The 17,723-nt window shown below is 45.3% G+C and overlaps 1 non-coding gene and 1 pseudogene across 1 annotated transcript; one reads left to right on the top strand and one right to left on the bottom strand.

Moving 5' to 3' along the window:
- LOC132824524 (phosphoribosylformylglycinamidine synthase-like) overlaps positions 1 to 16,514 on the bottom strand; it is a 125,643-nt pseudogene extending 109,129 nt beyond the window's left edge.
- On the top strand, positions 14,325 to 14,406 carry trnas-aga (transfer RNA serine (anticodon AGA)). Its single transcript has one exon. It is a non-coding gene; the product is annotated as a tRNA-Ser (tRNA).
- Positions 16,515 to 17,723: the final 1,209 nt, after the last annotated feature.

Genomic DNA, 17,723 nt, shown 5'->3' with positions numbered 1-17,723 from the left:
CAGAGGCTGAGGGATGACCTTATCGAGGTTTATAAAATCGTGTGGGGGACGGACAGGGTAAACAGATAAGGCCTTTTCAACAGGGTTAGGAAGGCTAAAGTTAGAGGGCATAAGTTTAAGATGAGAGGGGAAAGACTTAAAGGTCCTAAGTGGCAACGTTTTCACAGAGAGGGTGGTGCATGTATAGAATAAGATGCCAGAGGAAGTGGAGGAGGCTAGTACATTTACAGTATTTAAGAGGCATCTAGAGGGGCACATGAATAGGAAACGTCCTTCTTTATGGTCATTTAAGCGGGCATTGGATAGGCATTTGGAAGTTATTGGGCTAGTATAGGTTAGGTAGGATTCGGTCGGCGCAACATCGAGGGCCGAAGGGCCTGTACTGCGCTGTATCCTTCTATGTTCTATGTTCTATGTTCTATATAGGGATCAAATGCTGGCAAGTGGGACTAGATTAATCTAGGATATCTGGTCAGCACGGATGACCCTGAAGGGTCTGTTTCTGTGCTGTACATCTCTCTTTCTCTATGATGTCATGTTCCCGCTTTCTCCAACTCTTCGATGCATTTAAAATCTTTAAAGACTTTCTTAACTTGGCCTTCAGACTGGAGTAGTAGAGAATTCCACATATTGACAAAACTGAAAAGAAACAACTGTGGATGCTGGAAATCTGAAGACAAAACAGAAATCGCTGGAGGCATTCAACGAGTCTGGCAGCATCGACGGATGTGGAAAAAAAGTGATCCTTCTTCAGAAGTTATATCTAAAAATATTGGTATTTATCTTCATGATCAATTTGTCTTCATCAATTGATGGGCGGCAAGGTGGCTCAGTGGTTAGCACTATTGCCTCACAGCGCCAGGAACCTGGTTCGATTCCAACCCTGGGCGACTGCCTCTGTGGAGCTTGCACATTTTCTCCGTGTCTGTGCGGGTGCTCCAGTTTCCTCCACCAATCCAAATCTGATTGGATTGGCCATGCTAAATAGCCCATATTGTTCAGGGATGTGTAGACTCTGCATTAATCAGGGGAAATGCAGAGTAATATGGGCAGGGGAATGGGTTTTGGTGGGACACTCTTCAGAGGGGCAGTGTGGACTTGTTGGTCTGAATGACCTGTTTCCACACTATAGGGATTCTGTGATTCTATGAATGTATCTCCCGGTTTCCCCAAATTCACTGTCTTTTGAATGAAAAGAATTTCCTCATCTCGGCCCAAGTTGATCTAACCTCCTATCCTACAAAGGCATCCCCTCGTTCTCTACTTCCAAACAAGGGAAAACATTCTCCCTAAATCTCATTTTCCAGCTTAGTTTGAAATTTTATTAGATACTCTCTCATCCTTTTAAAACTCTGTTGAATGGAGGTTCAGTCAAACCAATTTCTCCTTATAACAGGGTCCTGCTTTCCTTGGTATCAGCCGAGTGAATCTCCTCTGCAATCCGTATATGGCAAATATATTGCCCCTTAGGTAGGGAGACCAAAATTGCACACGATACTGCAGGTCTGGTTTCACCAAGGTCCTCTTCAATTGCAGCTAGACATCTCTATTTCAAAACTCAAATCCTCTTGCAACAAAGGCCAAATGCCACCTGCCTTCCAAACTGCTTCCTGCATATCCTGATCATCAAGAACGTCCTGATTTCTTCGGGCATCCACACTTCCCTATAGGTTGCCATTTAAACAATACTTCTTTTTTACTTTATCCTTTATCAAGTGTAGAATTTCACATTTAGCTATGCTGTACTGCATCTGTATATATTTGCCCAAACACTCAAATGGACGAAATCACTCTGAAGCCTCCTTGCATCCACTTTTAACCCAGTCGGAGGACAGAACTGGTGTGGCGGTGGGGGATGGGGCATTATTGTTGACCAGTGCATCAGGACCACACAATGCAGACGTTACAGTACTCAAACCAGAGGTTATTGCAGGAATTCTCTTATGTCGAAGAGACAGACTTACCTAGTACACCATAAAACAACTGGTTAGGAGTTTTAAAAGGAGCCAAAAAAACAAACAAACAAATAGCTGCAGAAGGTTTGATGACACCATCTCTGTTCGTAACCCTTTCCAAAGGGGCATTTTATCAGACGAGTTTTATTGCACAGCTGCATACATTGTGCCACTTAGTGGGAATATGGTACAGGATCTGCTCTCGGGAACGGTCTCAGTTCTTGCACTCAACTTACTGGGGTAAATTCAAGACCACAGGGTAACTTAGTCAGCTATATCCAAATTTGGCTTTGCGGAAGGAGACGGAGGCTGGTGGTTATTTGATCTGCCCGTGGCTGAAGGTAACAAAATGGCTGCCTATGGTTTGTAGTTATCAGGAAATGGTTGAAGGGCATTGTTAGTTGAGGCAGCAGTTTCCAAAATCAGAATCAGAGCATTCATGCAAGTGGCAAAGAGATAAGTTAAAGAGAAGACAATCAGCCTTGGACACAGAGACTGGTTCTGATAAGAACACTGCGGAAAAGCCGTGAGAGAGCATAGTAGCACAAAGAGTGCGCAACAAAACAGTCTGATCCCATAATCAATACTTTATAAATAACCTATTTGATATATTGAAATTATAAATGCAGCCGAACTAACAGAGTTTTAACTCTATTCTTCTGGACAGGCAATCTTGGGCAGTAGAAACCTCTATCCTGCTGGGGAGGAGGACTGAAGTATTGGAATGTATCTAATAATAGAGGCACTTGATGATGGTAAGATTGAATAATGGGGGCAACTCTCAATCTTAGAGTGTCATTATGTAGCCCAATGATAGGTAAGGTGGGCGTTAGGAGGATTTGATAAAACTATCATCTCTCAACCAGTGTGTGACGGAGGTCTAGAATGCAGTGCATGTGTGGGTGGATGAGGAGGGTAATCACAACTGTGAAGTACTTGAAAAACATGGAATTCAAGGCTATGGGCATATGCTGGCAAGAGGACTTGTGCAGATTTAGTGTACAGCCAAAGCTGTCTAGATGGACCCAAATGCCTTTTTTTAAACTATATGATTCCATGATTGAGAATAAGTAAACCTAGATGCAAATAAAAAGTAACTAGCTAAAATAACAATTAAACACTACCAGCATGGGTTGGACAAAGTAAAGCTGCCACTACAATTTTAAACCGAACATAAAACTTTCTCCACACTGCTGCCACCAAATACCCCCAGGAGAGGCATATTACAGGACTAGACACAAGAAAAGTACCCTCTTCTCTTTTAAACTGAAAGTAAAGCTCCCTCTAAACGGTTCCCATTAAACACTCCCAGAACAGATAGCATATGGTTCGATACAAAGTAAAGCAACCTCTGAACTGTTCTAAACAACTCCAGGAAAGGTGCAAAAAACTATTGCTGAGCCACCTTCCCCATCCCTCATGAGATCAAACAGCACACACCTGGTTCTGGTTGCTCTTTGTGGACATGCTGATCTTCCATGGTTCCGATCCCAGCACTGAACAGAATTGGTTTCAAACATTCCCTCCTCTCCTGATTAGGGAGCAGCATGCCAAATGACCGCGCAAATCCTGAAATATTTAAACAAAGGCTTGGGTCAAACCTCGAGCGTCCATGACAAAGTAAGCTCGAGGAGTACTTGGCCTATTAAAGACCTGTCTTGAAATTACCAGCCCACTGTGACTCACCTGCCAGGACGGGCTCTCCGAATTTGTTTCCGTAATCTGATGCTCCATTACTGGCCTCTATTGCTATCTCCAGGGGCCGTGCTAAATTCCCAGGATAGGCAAACGTTCGGTCTTCCCAGGGCAGTTCGTAGCCTGCAAAAAAAAGAACACGTTAATCTTGCGTTAACCAAGCAGTTTCCAAGCTTGGTGTCAAGTAAACTTCACGAAAGCACTGCAGCAGGATAATTAAACGTTAGCGGTGATGCTGCTTGATGAACCGTTTTCTATGGACACGGGTCCTCAGTTCAAAGTTCACCTGGGTATAGAAGATTCCCAAAGCAGTAGCCTGCAATTCCGGCAATGGTATGTGCTCCTCGACCTGTGCACTGTATATAACGGATACGACCTCCAGTCCCCGTGGTAGCACCACTGAAAGGAGCAACACCTGTGACAGTGACAAGCCAGTTAACAGTGAATCACACCTCAGCGAAACAACCAGCCAGAGAATCGCAGGCATAGATACAAACCTGTGGGGAATTTGTGTGTTTCTGCAGTGAAGGTTACGTGTTTCATCGTTTCTCCTATGTTCACCTTACTAGCCCGTGACTGATTGCTGGGATATAGACCCTTTACAACTTTCCCGGTAATTGCACTGCAGGGTGGACAGTGAAAGAGTCTGTTTCATTGATCCGAAAGTTAAAATGGATCAACATCCTCTGTGTCAGTGATCGTGTTGTCCTCCAACAAGAGCCTCATCACCCCCAATTCATCGACACACACAACTCAAACTCGCAGCAAGGAGATTCTGTCCCCAACATGAATGAAGTCCCGTCCACATCAATGCTTCTTGCTCCCTCTCTGCTTTGTCCTCTCCCTTTCTCTGTTTATCATGCTGTCTGCCAACCCCACAGCTGCAATACTGATGAGGCTAACCTGCTGTTGTCGGAGAACTTGATAACATTGTTCTTGTTGCTAGAATCCTGTGTCTTCATGATCAGGTCGAAAAGACTCTCCTGTTTCGTTTCACCATCAATCACCAAACGCCCCTTAAAGAACCAATGCCGGCTGTGTTCACTGGGGGCAGACAAACCAGTAGTAAATCACCAAAAGCAACAAACAAGAGAGGCAACAGAGGTGGACACAAATGGAATGGGTGCCCCACGTGTTTGGGGTGGGGGAGTAGCAGAGATGCTCATGGGGGTGTGAGTGGGGCAGTGGGATTAATGGATTGATAGACACTGGAAAGTGCGGCACTTGGGTTAATTTGGGGAGCGATTCACATCCAAGAGAGTGAGGCAGTCAGATTAGCTTGAGTTTGACAAGAACGTCAAGTGGACCACAGTGTGTAGCAGTGGTCAAGCTCACCTGTTGGATTGTGCCAGGTCAAAACACTCCACGCTGAAGGGATTCCTGCCCACTTTTCTGAACAATCCCGTGTAATATTCCAGGTCCCAGGCATTAAAGGCTACCCTGTGGAAGGAACATCGTCTGCATTAGCCCTTTGCTAGAGAGACAGCTCATGTTTCAGCCACATGTTTCAGACTGAGAATGTGCACAAAAGCAACAGGAATAAACAGAACTGGAGAAAGAGTGAAGCAGCTCTCAGCAACAAAAGGTCAAGGGTCACAACACAATAATCTGGTGCTTGGTATTCAGTATTACTGCAGCCGGCTCCAGGCAGTGCATTTCATGCAAACATATTTGGTAGTTTAATAAATTTTTCTTGTAAGTTCATTAGGTTGCATGCAGAATAGCACACAACAAATATTGCTTTATTTCCTGCAAGTTTATTGTTTGTCTAACAGATAGGACTGAAGTGTCTGTCATGATCCTATGTCGTGCATATCCTTTCCCATGGGAAAACGACAGAAAATTTGCTATACCCCCCTGCACATCAACACGGGCAGAGGTATCAGCAGCTGGACTGACACAAGCTCCAAGTTATAGAGGCTGATCAGTAGCTGGAATCAGAGTTACCAAAAAGGGCAAAAGAACAGTGGACACCACTCTTCTTGATGTGTTAGGCCTACAGATGAAAGGATGAGTGAGCAAAGAGGACCACCCACATAGCACAAGAGCCTCTGGGCATCTCCCTCCAAAGCCAGTTTAAGCACAACGATTTCGACTGCTCTATTATGCTGCCACACAAAACCGCACAACCACGTTTTTAATAACGAGTGTTTCAGCATCTCCTTAATTCAGGCACTGTTCCCCATGCACATTCTATGATGAACTTGACCAAAGTTCGATAACATTTACAAGGATGTTGCAAGGTTTGCAGGGTTTGGAATGCAGAGTGAAACTGAGGAGGCTGCGATAATTGACCCTGGAGCTTGAGGACTCAGCGATGTGCTGACAGAAGTTTATATAATCGTGACGGAGACATCTAGACTAAATCGTCAATGAATATTTCTTCACAAGGCAGGCAATATCAAAACTAGAGAGCACAGATTTAAGGTGAGAGTTGTAAAATTTAAAAGGTATCTGAGGGACATTTGTTTTCACACAGAAATGAATTTCCAGACAAAGTGGCGGAGTCTGGTGCACTCACAATATTTCCAAGATATATGGATTGGGAAATAGACAGGAAGGGTGAAGAGCGATAAAGGACAATTTTTGGCAAATGGTGGAGATGAATTTCGAATATCTGGTCAGCAGGGACGAGTTGCATCGGAGTGTCTTTTTACGTGCTTCGCCTCTCTGAGATGCTGCAGAGGCGAACAGTAGTTTTAGTAGGTTATTGACAGAAATAAAGGAAACTCATCACTCGCTCAGCGTGGGGGTAGTTTTCTGGAAGACGGTTGGTTCCAATCCAGCAATAGATGAAAGTTTTCCGGTCTTAGACTGACAATGATAATTCGTCCTGACACAATTCCAAGTTCTCATTGAAGACAATTGGCTGAGGAAAATACCTCAGGAACCGTGTTACCTGCTCAGCTTCACAACGAATCCAAAAACTGACAACACTTAACGTGGAACAGAAGCAGGACTGACAAAGAGAATTTATTTTCCGATACAACGAAGCATGCATGCTGTCTGTGAGGTCGTGCGAGTCGTCTGGGTCATGAACTGCTCACACAAATGACAGAGAGGCAATTCCAAACGGTGCTTTCAAAGTACTGGCGTTTTAGTGCAGCACTGCTTTCCGAAAAGTGCTCAAGTAACATAAATTAGAACAGAATAATAATGGGCCATAAAAAGTGAAGATGAACAATTACAATTCCGATTGGATTAGGTGAACAAAGCGCTCGTGGCTCCACCGGATCGAGAGGGCCGATTACCAGCCTCTGTCACCAGGAACGAAATGAAGGAAATGAGAAATGTAACCAAGTTTTACATCGCGATTGCCCTCCTTTTCGCCACAACAACAGATAACGGCGAGTGAATTCAATGCTGGATCTGATTTCACATCAACAGTGAAATAACTGTCTCTATTCACTTTCAGAGAAAACGGTGAACAACGCAAACTGTCTGGAATATCAAAACCTGACGCAGCCTGCTTGGGTCCCCGATTAAGCTGGGGGCCTTTCGAGCTGGAGGCAAATGTGATAACCACAGCAGTAGGGGAAACAGCGTGGACACTGACGTGGTGGTTGCTTTGTGCTCTGCCACATCACAGCATGGTTTAGACGAAATGACTTTTTTTCTGTTCAACTTCAACAAAACGCATCCCTGCAAAACGTTGCCAGGCTAATTCATTAGCACCAGTGGCAGCGCAGAGATGCAAACCCAAGCCTTCTTGACAAGGGGAACCTGAAACCAGAGTCCCAGATTGCTCAGCCAACTGAGCACAAAGGCAAAAACCAGATACACCAAACCGTGCGCCTTATGATTCCCTGCAGCAAACTCACAGCAACTGCAACAGTTCTGCAGAATAAGCGGTGAATAGGAATTCCCCCATCTGAGCCTTCCTGCTTGTTTTTCTCATCAACAAACTTGCTTTGAATATGCATGCACGTATCTGCTGCCATGATGAAAAGGAATGCAATTCCGATTAGTTGCTTTGTGAAAGTTTGTTCAGTTGCTCTCCTCAGATAAAATGAGCACTGGAGATAATAAAATACTCCTGCTAGAAACGCCGATTCTCCTGCTGCTCGGATGAAATGAAAAACTGTTCTCACACTGGAATACGAGAACGGTAGAACACGTAGCGAGGTTATTCGAAACACGATGCCTGTAGGAGTTGCAACTTTCCTTCTCATTCTCCTTAATGGTGCATTATTCCAGCAGAGCTATGAGCAACTGTCGCCTGGCTGCAAGCTGAGTTGGAAATCTGTGTGGGAATGGAGGAGATGCAACTCACTTATTGTCGGTCAATCAAACAGTTCTTACTTTGGGGTGTACAAAAATCAATTTCTGCACATATTCAGGGAATGTCAATGGCAATGTGAGATGTCAAAGCGGTGGTCACTGTTCGTGATTGTTCTTTTTTCGAGGTATAAAACGTTTTCCCTCTTTCGTCGCACTCACGTTTCTTGTTGATGACTGAATCAGACAGAAGGTGTTTCACCAGAGCTGCACTTGACTTGCATTCCTCTCCCTTGCTGTCATACTTGCCTGCAACTCTGTGATAACAAGAAAACAAATTGCACGCAATGCCATTAGGCAGACTGTCTACGATTTTCTAATTTCCAGTTACAACATGGATTAGATTTCAGACCAAGGTTAATATTAGTAACTATATGAGAGCAAGTGTCAACAGTTCATCTAAGTCTGTAAATATTTCCATTCCTGCTGTTGACTGAATGAGCTGTAACCGTGCCAGCAGCTTCGAAACTCGAATATGTGACCTGCGCCAAATATGATTTAGGATTTATGCTTTTGGTTCACAGAGGTTGAGAAACGCCAGACAGCGTCCAAATGAAGTGCATCAGAGCCTATTCTGGGATGTATTTGACAGAGACATACATCATGAATCCAGTGTCTGCTGTGACAGAAGCAAATGAGTGCTCTCCTTTTCGCTGATTCAGGCCGCCTTCGCATGGAAAGCAAATGTGGTACTGTTGGTACAGAAATGATCAGTGCCTGGTAACTGTGCACTTAAAGTGGACGGCCGTAGAAGGTGTACAAATTGATGCACATATTTGAGCAGGGAGGAGAGAGAGGTAGTCGAGAGTGTGGTTCTAGAAACGCAGAGCAGGTCAGGCAGCACCAGAGCTGCAGGAGGAACAGCCTTTCTGGCTGAAGCGCTTCAACATCTCCAGTCATCACTTTATCTGAGGAGCGAAATTGAACAAAGTTTTACAAAGCAGTTAATCGGAATTGTATTCCTTTTCACCATGGCACCTGATATGGGTGAGCAAGTGAGGTCTCCTGATGAGAACAACAGCACGAACGTTACTTTCCTGTCAATCCAAAGGCTACCACCAAGGGAAAGAAATTGCTTTTGACTGGCTTTGAACCCAGGACGTTCCGAGTGTGACACGAATGGACTACTGATGTAACGAAAGTGCAGCCGTGCCTGCTAACGTTCATCCATACCTGAAATTGGTACCAGCTCAACGTATTACCTTTCTGTTTCGAGTAGACTGATGTCCAGTTTTTAGAATGATTGAAAAATATGAAGAATATCTCATAGAAATGCTCAGGAATTATTGACAAACATGTTGCATTGTTTGCAGAGTTTGTACAGTAGGGCGAAGCCGAAAAGGCTCAGTTAATTTTCCTTGAAGCGCCGAGCAGAGGAAAGTTCATAACTGCACTCTGAAACAGGATGGCCAGCAGGGATGTAGACATCACTGCATATTCTTGACCACTGCGAAGAGAAACTTGAAAAGAAATTCACGCAGCAGTTATTTGGAATTATATTTCTAATCACCACTAGAGTAGTATTGGGAGACTCTATTAAAACAAAAAAACTTTGCTGATGAGACTGCACTAAAGCCCCATCCATCATGATGTGAAAGATTGTCATCTTTAAAGAGGGAACAATAATGTTTCTTCTCATCTGAACTGGGTCACTTTCGCACAAACTGATACAGCTACTCTCCAGAAAAGATCAGCTCCTGTCGGATCATCAGTGCTGGAAACATCCATGCATATTCAGAACAAAGAAGAATACGTATCGAATAAAACCGTATCAGGCAATTAATTGGACTTGTATTCCCTTTTCCCACAACATCTGAAATCGGCAGGGAAATTCAGGGTCCGTTTTACTGACAAGGACAGGAAGCAATTCCCTCCTGCTATAAGGTTATGGATGGTCTGGGAAATGATGGTTTGGTGCTGGGAGGTGGGATCATGGTCAAGGGGGCAGTAGGAGGAGGTATCCACGAGCTGGCGTTTTGCTGGTGGGAGGTGGGGTCATGGTAAGCCATCATTTCCCAGACAATCCATAACCTCATCACCTCAGGGGATCTCGCATCCACCACCTCCAACCTCAGTCCCACAATCCCTCACCGCCTGTTTCTACCGCCTGCCCAAAATCCACAAACCAGACTGCCCCAGCCGACCCATTGTCTCAGCCTGCTCCTGCCCCACCGAACTCATCTCCGCATACCTCGACACGGTTCTGTCCCCTTTAGTCCAAGAGCTCTCCACCTACAGTCGGGACACCACCCACACCCTCCAACTCCTCCATGATTTTTGCTTCCCCGGTCCACAACGCCTTATCTTCACGATGGACATCCAGTTCCTGTACACCTCCATCCCCCATCACGTAGGACTCAAAGCCCTCCACTTCTTCCTTTTCCGCCATACCAACCAGTACCCTTCCACTGACACCCTCCTTCGACTGACTGAACTGGTCCTCACCCTGAACAACTTCTGTTTCCAATCCTCCCACTTCCTCCAAACTAATGGAGTTGCCATGGGCAACCGCATGGGCCCCAGCTATGCCTGTCTCTTCGAAGGATATGTGGAACAGTCCATCTTCCGCAACTCCACTGGCACCACACCCCACCTTTTCCTCCACTACATCGATGACTGTATCGGCTCTGCCTCGTGCTCCCACGGGGAGGTTGAACAGTTCATCCACTTTACTAACACCTTCCACCCCGACCTCAAATTGACCTGGACCATCTCAGACTGCTCCCTCCCCTTCCTCGACCTCTGCATTTCTATATCGGGCGACCGAATCAACACAGACATCTAGTATAAACCGACCGACTCCCAAAGCTACCTGGACTACACCTCCGCCCACACTGCCCCCTGTAAAAACGCCATCCCATATTCCCAATTCCTTCGTCTCCGCCGCATCTGCTCCCAGGAGGACCAGTTCCAATACCGTACAGCCCAGATGGCCTCCTTCTTCAAGAACCGCAGATTCCCCCCAGACGTGATCGAAGATGCCCTCCACCGCATCTCCTCAACTTCCCGCTCCTCCGCACTTGAGCCCCGCCCCTCCAACCGCCACCAGGACAGAACCCCACTGGTTCTCACCTACCAACCCACCAACCTCCGTATACAGCGTATCATCCGCCTTCATTTCTGCCACTTCCAAACGGACCCCACCACCAGGGATATATTTCCTTCCACTCCCCTATCAGCGTTCCTAAAAGACCACTCCCTCCGTGACCCCCTCGTCAGGTCCACACTCCCCACCAACCCAACCTCCACTCCCGGCACCTTCCCCTGCAACCGCAGGAAATGCAAAACTTGCGCCCACACCACCTCCCTTACTTCTCTCCAAGGCCCCAAGGGACCCTTTCATATCCGCCACAAATTCATCTGCACCTCCACACACATCATCTATTGCATCTGCTGCACCCGATGTGGCCTCCTCTATATTGGGGAGACAGGCCGCCCAATTGAGGAACGCTTCAGAGAACACCTCTGGGACACCTGGACCAACCAAGCCAACCATCCAGTGGCTCAACACTTTAACTCCTCCTCCCACTCCAACAAGGACATGCAGGTCCTTGCACTCCTCCATTGCCAGAACGTAACAACACAACGGTTGGAGGAAGAGCGCCTCATCTTCCCCCTGGGAACCCTCCAACTACAAGGGATGAACTCAGATTTCTCCAATTTCCTCATTTCCCCTACCCCCACCTTGTCTCAGTCGATTCCGTCGAACTCAGCACCGCCCTCCTAACCTGCAATCTTCTTCCTGACCTCTCCGCCCCAACCCCATCCGGGCTATCACCCTCACCTTGACCTCCTTCCACCTATCACATTTCCATCCCCCCTCCCCCAAGTCCCTCCTCCCTACCTTTTATCTCAGCCTGCTGGACACACTTTCCTCATTCCTGATGAAGGGCTTATGCCCGAAACGACGAATTTCCTGTTCCTTGGATGCTGCCTGACCTGCTGCGCTTTTCCAGCAACACATTTTCAGCTCTGATCTCCAGCATCTGCAGACCTCACTTTCTCCTAGTAATTGGACAGGGCCAACAAAAGGCAGCCAGAGAATTTCTAGAAGCAGGGCACCCATCCATGCATTCCATCAATAAACACATTGATCAGGATCCAATCTGCAACACCAACAACCGGACCCACCGGGAATAAAACTTAATCAATTCCAACCGCCACAGGTCAGAAGAGCTTCACAACAGGAGCAACTCTGAGGATGTTACCCAGAACTGTGAGGATTCCACTGCCCAGGTCCGTAAAACATTCCAAAAACATCTCCATGAAGCACACGGGCTTCGCATCTTTCTGCTCCAAAGCACTCCGATTTTCCACAGCAGAGAATTGTACACTCAACTCCAGCGTGCAAGGTGAGAATGCCAAACACAACATGATCAATAATGGAGGTGAGAGTGAGGGCTACAATTTTCATTGTCATATAGACAGCCACAAACATTCTCTTTGAAAGGTATGTTTCCATCTGAAAGTCTGTGCTGCAGTATAATCCGGGAACCAATTAGCCAGCGCTGGGTGTTCATATTTCAGACAATTTCCTTTGTTCACCGTTTTCACTGAAAGTGAATGGAGATTAATATTTCATTGTTGATATGAAACCAGATCCTGCATTTTATGTGCTCACCGTTTTTGTTGCTGTGCCGAAAAGTTTGGCAATCGCGATGTGAAATGTTTTTGTATTTCTCTCATTTCCTTCCTTCCTGTCGTGGTGAGGGATTTGGTGATTGGTTCTCTCGATCAGATGGAGGCATCAGCGCATTGTTGACCTAATTTCATTAATAGTGCAATTGGTAATCTTCATTTTTCATGGGTTATTGCTGTTCCGTTTTGTTTTATGTTTGTTGAGCACTTTCTGTGACTTGGCAATGCACTAATTCTCCAGTCTGTCTTGAATTGCTTCGCTGCCATTTCTCTGAGCAGTTCATGACATAATCGGCTTGCTCTACATCAAAGGCAGCCTGCATGCTTCGGTGTGTCTGGCAATGGTCCATCCTTTCTGTTTTGTTTCTGCTCCACGGGAAAAGCTGTCAGTTTCTGGAATCGTTGGCGAGCTGAGGGGGATAACATAATTCATGTGGTATTATTCTTCAGCCAAAATCTTTGATGGAAAAGTTGTGAAGGTGCCAAACGAATGATCATTGGTAGCAAAAGGCCGGAAAGACCTTCATCGCTGGGTCAGTTCGTCCCATACACTCTCCAGAAATATAGGCAAACGTGCTGACTGAGTAACAAACAGAGTGCATTTTTTTGCGATTGGTCCATTAAAACTGGTGTCAGCTGCTGGAGCATATCAAAACTTGCCGAGGACGGAAAGAGACCCGACTATCGAACCTGTCCCTGCTGAACAGATAACCGAGATTAATTGAACCATGTTTGGCAAAATGTGTTCCTTATCTCTCCGAACCCTTTCTGTCTATATACCCATTCACTTGCCATTCAATTTGCCTTAAATGTGGCAAATAATTCTGCACACACAAAAATGTCTGTGTGCAAAACAACTGACATTCATATCCCTTTTAAATTTTACCGTTCTTACATTAAAGCTATGTTATCTAGCTTTGAACTCGCGTGCCTTGTGAGAAAGTATTCCATGACTATTTACTCTGTCCGTTTTCCTCATGACTGTTATAAACTTCTCTACGGCCATTCCTTAGCCCTGAAGTACCCAGGAAAACTATCGAAGCCCATTCAGCTTCCTGCTGTTTGTCCAAATCGTGCAAACCTTGTTAACCCTTGTTACGGGATGGCAATTTTGCAGGAGGTAGGTTGGGAAAGGTGCAATCCAGGTAGCTGTGGGAGTTGGTGGGGTTGTAAAAAATGTAAGTGTCACGTCGGTCGACATTAATGAAGGTAGAAAGGTCCAGGAAGCGGAGGGAGGTGGTTCGCAATTGAAGTCCATGCTGAAGAGTTGAAGAATGAAGAAAGGTAACTCGCCTCCTCCATCTCTGGGGTCATTAGGGACTGAAAGTGAATCTTATCACATTGAAATATATCTCCATGCGACTTAATCACTGTATTTTATTGGGAACTATCTCTTTCATTGTAACCATCAGGAAAGACCATTTTGTTCGCCAGAATGGGTCACTAACCTTTGTTTGTTTCATGTCCAAGAACACTCAGATCAATAGCTCCCTTGATCAGCTCTGCTGGTCATGTTCGCAAAGAGATCTAGCAAATTGCAAAGTGTGATTTTCCTTTCAACCAATTATTTTGACTCAGTTTGTCTGCAAATATATTTTCCTAACATTGTGCTTTTCTTCTTTGACATTGGTGTCGAGCACCTTACAAATGACAGCAAAGGTATGAAAGGAGATGGAAACAATTAGCCCTTCAAGTCAGCGACAGTTTTCAAACAGATTACGGCTGATTTGGTTGATGCTCAAGGTAACTGGATTGTCTGTAGTCATGGCCGAGTGGTTAAGTCGTTGGATTAGAAATCCATTGGGGTTCCCCCCCGTAGGTTCGAGTCCTGCTGACTATGTTATGAATGCCTCCCTGCTGGCGCAGTTTTCCCTCGAAGTGCAGAAAGCCTATTTTGCAAACCAGGCCGGTAATTTCATTAGACTTGGGAAACTCGCGTTCTTCATCAGAAATGTTTCATATTTAAAACATTATGACTGTTTCTCTTTCCAGAATCACTGCTCGACACATCGGGTTTCTGTAGTTGTTATGGAACGTCCTGAGCAGAAGAGCTGCTTTTCATTAGATTCCTTTCATCCCTGTCCTCTGTTGACTGACTCTGGTCAGTGGCAACACTTTCTCCTGCTCGTCAAAGTTCTCATTCCCCACTTCTCCCTCTCCCATCATTACAAACAGCAGCAGGAAATTGCCACTTAACCATCTTTGTTCCAAAGTGAAACTCACCAGCCTCGGGAATCTCTCCACCAAACGGGACTTCTCATCCCTGGACATGGTGCAAGCCAGAGGATGGTGAAGAGATACTGTGAAAATATTGCCAACTGGAAGTTGAAAAAAATGTTTCCGAAGCAAACCATATAATCTACGCTCCAGCTTTGGAAATCTTGAGAAACGCTTTGGGAAATGGAATCAGAGGAGAATGAAGAAGTGTGAACTCTGTGAACGAGTAGAGGACGGGACATTGACTGTGATATTCTCGGTACAGGAAAACATCTGAGTCATTGAAGGAATTCTTGCTTCCGTACGTGAGGAATACAATCTTCATCTGGACTCTTGGACAACGAAATACTCTGGAACACTTAAGACAATATCCAAATATTGACTGGGATCACTACAGTACTACTACTATAGATGGGTCAGTGTGTGCAAGGAGGGCTTCCTGACACAGGATGTAGACAGGCTTTCAAGGGACGAAGACACTTTAGATTTCGTACTGGGTAATGAGCTTGGCCAGGTTTTACATTTGGAATTAGGTAAAAAAATGAGGTATTCAGATGTTGGAGATCACAGCTGAAAATGTGTTGCGGGTTAATCACAGCAGGTTAGGCAGCATCCAAGGAACAGGAAATTCGACGTTTCGGGCATACGCCCTTCATCAGGAAAGCCCTTCATTCCTGATGAAGGGCTTATGCCCGAAATGTCGAATTTCCTGTTCTTGGATGCTGCCTAACCTGCTGTGCTTTAACCAGCAACACATTTTCATTTGGAATCAGGTGAGCACTTTGGAGACCGCGATCACAATTCTCTCAGGTTAACTTTTGTGATGGAAAGGGATAGATGTACTCCAAGGAGCAAGAGTTTAGTGGGAAGTTGTGTGTGGAGTCAGATGAGATGTGGGGAAGCACTAAGTAAATATTTTTGGACAGTGTTTGCTCCAGAAAATAAAAATGTTGGCGTGGATGATACAGAGATACTGGCATCCAGACTAGAAGACATAGAGGTTCACAAGGAAGAGTTATTAGAAATACTGCAGAGTGCGAAAATAGAGTGTGAAAAAATCCCTGGGCCGAATGGGTTCTATCTGATGTTGTTTACCAAATGCACGGCAGGCAGGTACAAATCAAGCTGATGCTAACAACGGCTCGTTTCGAGCCGCTAAGTTGCAGTGAAGTGGCGCCGCCAATAAAAGGTGTCACACATCTCGTCTATGTCCACATCCTGAGCTCGAAATGACCCGAATGCTCTCCCCGCGTTTCTGCAGGGTCTTGCTTGGACGACACCATGACACTTTTTCACTGGAGTGGATCATGAAATCGCGACATGACTGTGAAAAAAGCGATGAAAACTTCCAGCAGAGAAGGAGGCGACCCTGAAGCAGGCAGCTGAGGACAAATGTTTCTCCTTTGCCAGTGAAAGGCATTGCTTCACAAATTGGAAGCTTCGAAATGAAGCAGTGTTGGTGATTATCTTCGCTGCTTGTTCACCTTTTTAATTCTGATTCCGTGGAAGTCCATAACATTACATATCGACATGCTGCCAGCCCCCGGGGCTCGCTTGGGCCAGTGGCGTAACAGATAACGCGTCTGACTTCGGTAAAAGACGGTTGTAGGCTCGAGTCCGACCATGGCTCATGGGAAATGCCTCGCTTCTAATGTGGTCTGGATTGTCGTGCCGCTGCGCAATTCTGCCAGGACGATGCCTGTGTGCTTTTGCATTTATTCTACTGTCCATTTCAAATTCCAGCTCACCACAACGGACACTTCTGTCAGTTCTGGGGTATCTTCCTGTGTGTCTCCCTCTGTGGGTGATAATGAGCATATGTCCCTCAAAAGAGTTACAGTTTGTGTCAAAATGCCCCATTATTGTGCCATTTAAGAACACAGGATAACCTCATTGACATTTGCACTGGACTCATTAGTACACACAAGACTTTGGGCCAAAGTTAGAAACTGTTACGAGAATAGATGGCTCTCTGATTAGCCGCAATGCACAATGGGCAGAATGGCCTTTTCGCACTTTGACAATCTTGGAAGACAAGTTGAAAATAATCTGCAACGAAAATGTTCAGAAAGGGTATTTTATGTCGCCCAAATACGATTGTATCTATAGCCTTGTCTTGTTATTTATTTGTAAGGATTCGTTACTCTCAGCACCGCGGCCCGGATCCTATTCCCGCTCATGGAATGTTTGGATTGTTCAGCAAACATATCAGTTTAACAGTACATCTGCGGGTTTTCCGATGTGAGCATGTCATTGGATTTGTCCAAAACATTATGAAGGTTAATATAAAACAAACAGCTACAATTGCTGGAAATCTGAGCCAGAAACGAAAATTGTCTGTGGAACGCAGCAACCCTGGCAACTGATACGTCGACTTTCCTGCTCCTCGGATGCTGCCTGACCTGCTGTGATTTTCCAGCATCACTCTGATCTAAAATCTGCTTTCCAGCATCTGCAGTCCTCACTTTTGCCTAGTTCCTTCAGTGTCACTGGTTCCCAATTCAGGAACTCCATCTCTAGCGGTTTCATGTCTGTACTTCCATGCTGAGGAGTTGAATAATGCAGAAAACTAACTCGCCCCCTCCATCTCTGTGGTAATTAGGGACTGAAAGTGAATCTTATCACATTGAAATGTATCTACATGCGACTTAATTTCTGTATTTTATTGGGAACTTTCATTGTAAACATCAGGAAAGACCATTTCGTTCGCCAGAATATGTCACTAACCTTTGTTTGTATCATGTCCAAGAACACTCAGATCAATAGCTCCCTTGATTAGCTCTGCTGGTCATGTTCGCAAAGAGATCTAGCAAATTGCAAAGTGTGATTTTCCTTTCAATAAATTATTTTGACTCAGTTTGTCTGCAAATATATTTTCCAAACTTTGTGCTTTTCTTCTTTTACATTGATGTCTAGCACCTTACAAATGACAGCAAAGGT

This window comes from Hemiscyllium ocellatum, chromosome 18 (genome assembly GCF_020745735.1).
Source record: "Hemiscyllium ocellatum isolate sHemOce1 chromosome 18, sHemOce1.pat.X.cur, whole genome shotgun sequence".
In the NCBI taxonomy this organism is placed as follows: domain Eukaryota; kingdom Metazoa; phylum Chordata; class Chondrichthyes; order Orectolobiformes; family Hemiscylliidae; genus Hemiscyllium; species Hemiscyllium ocellatum.
This window is presented reverse-complemented; position numbering and strand designations above follow the sequence as displayed.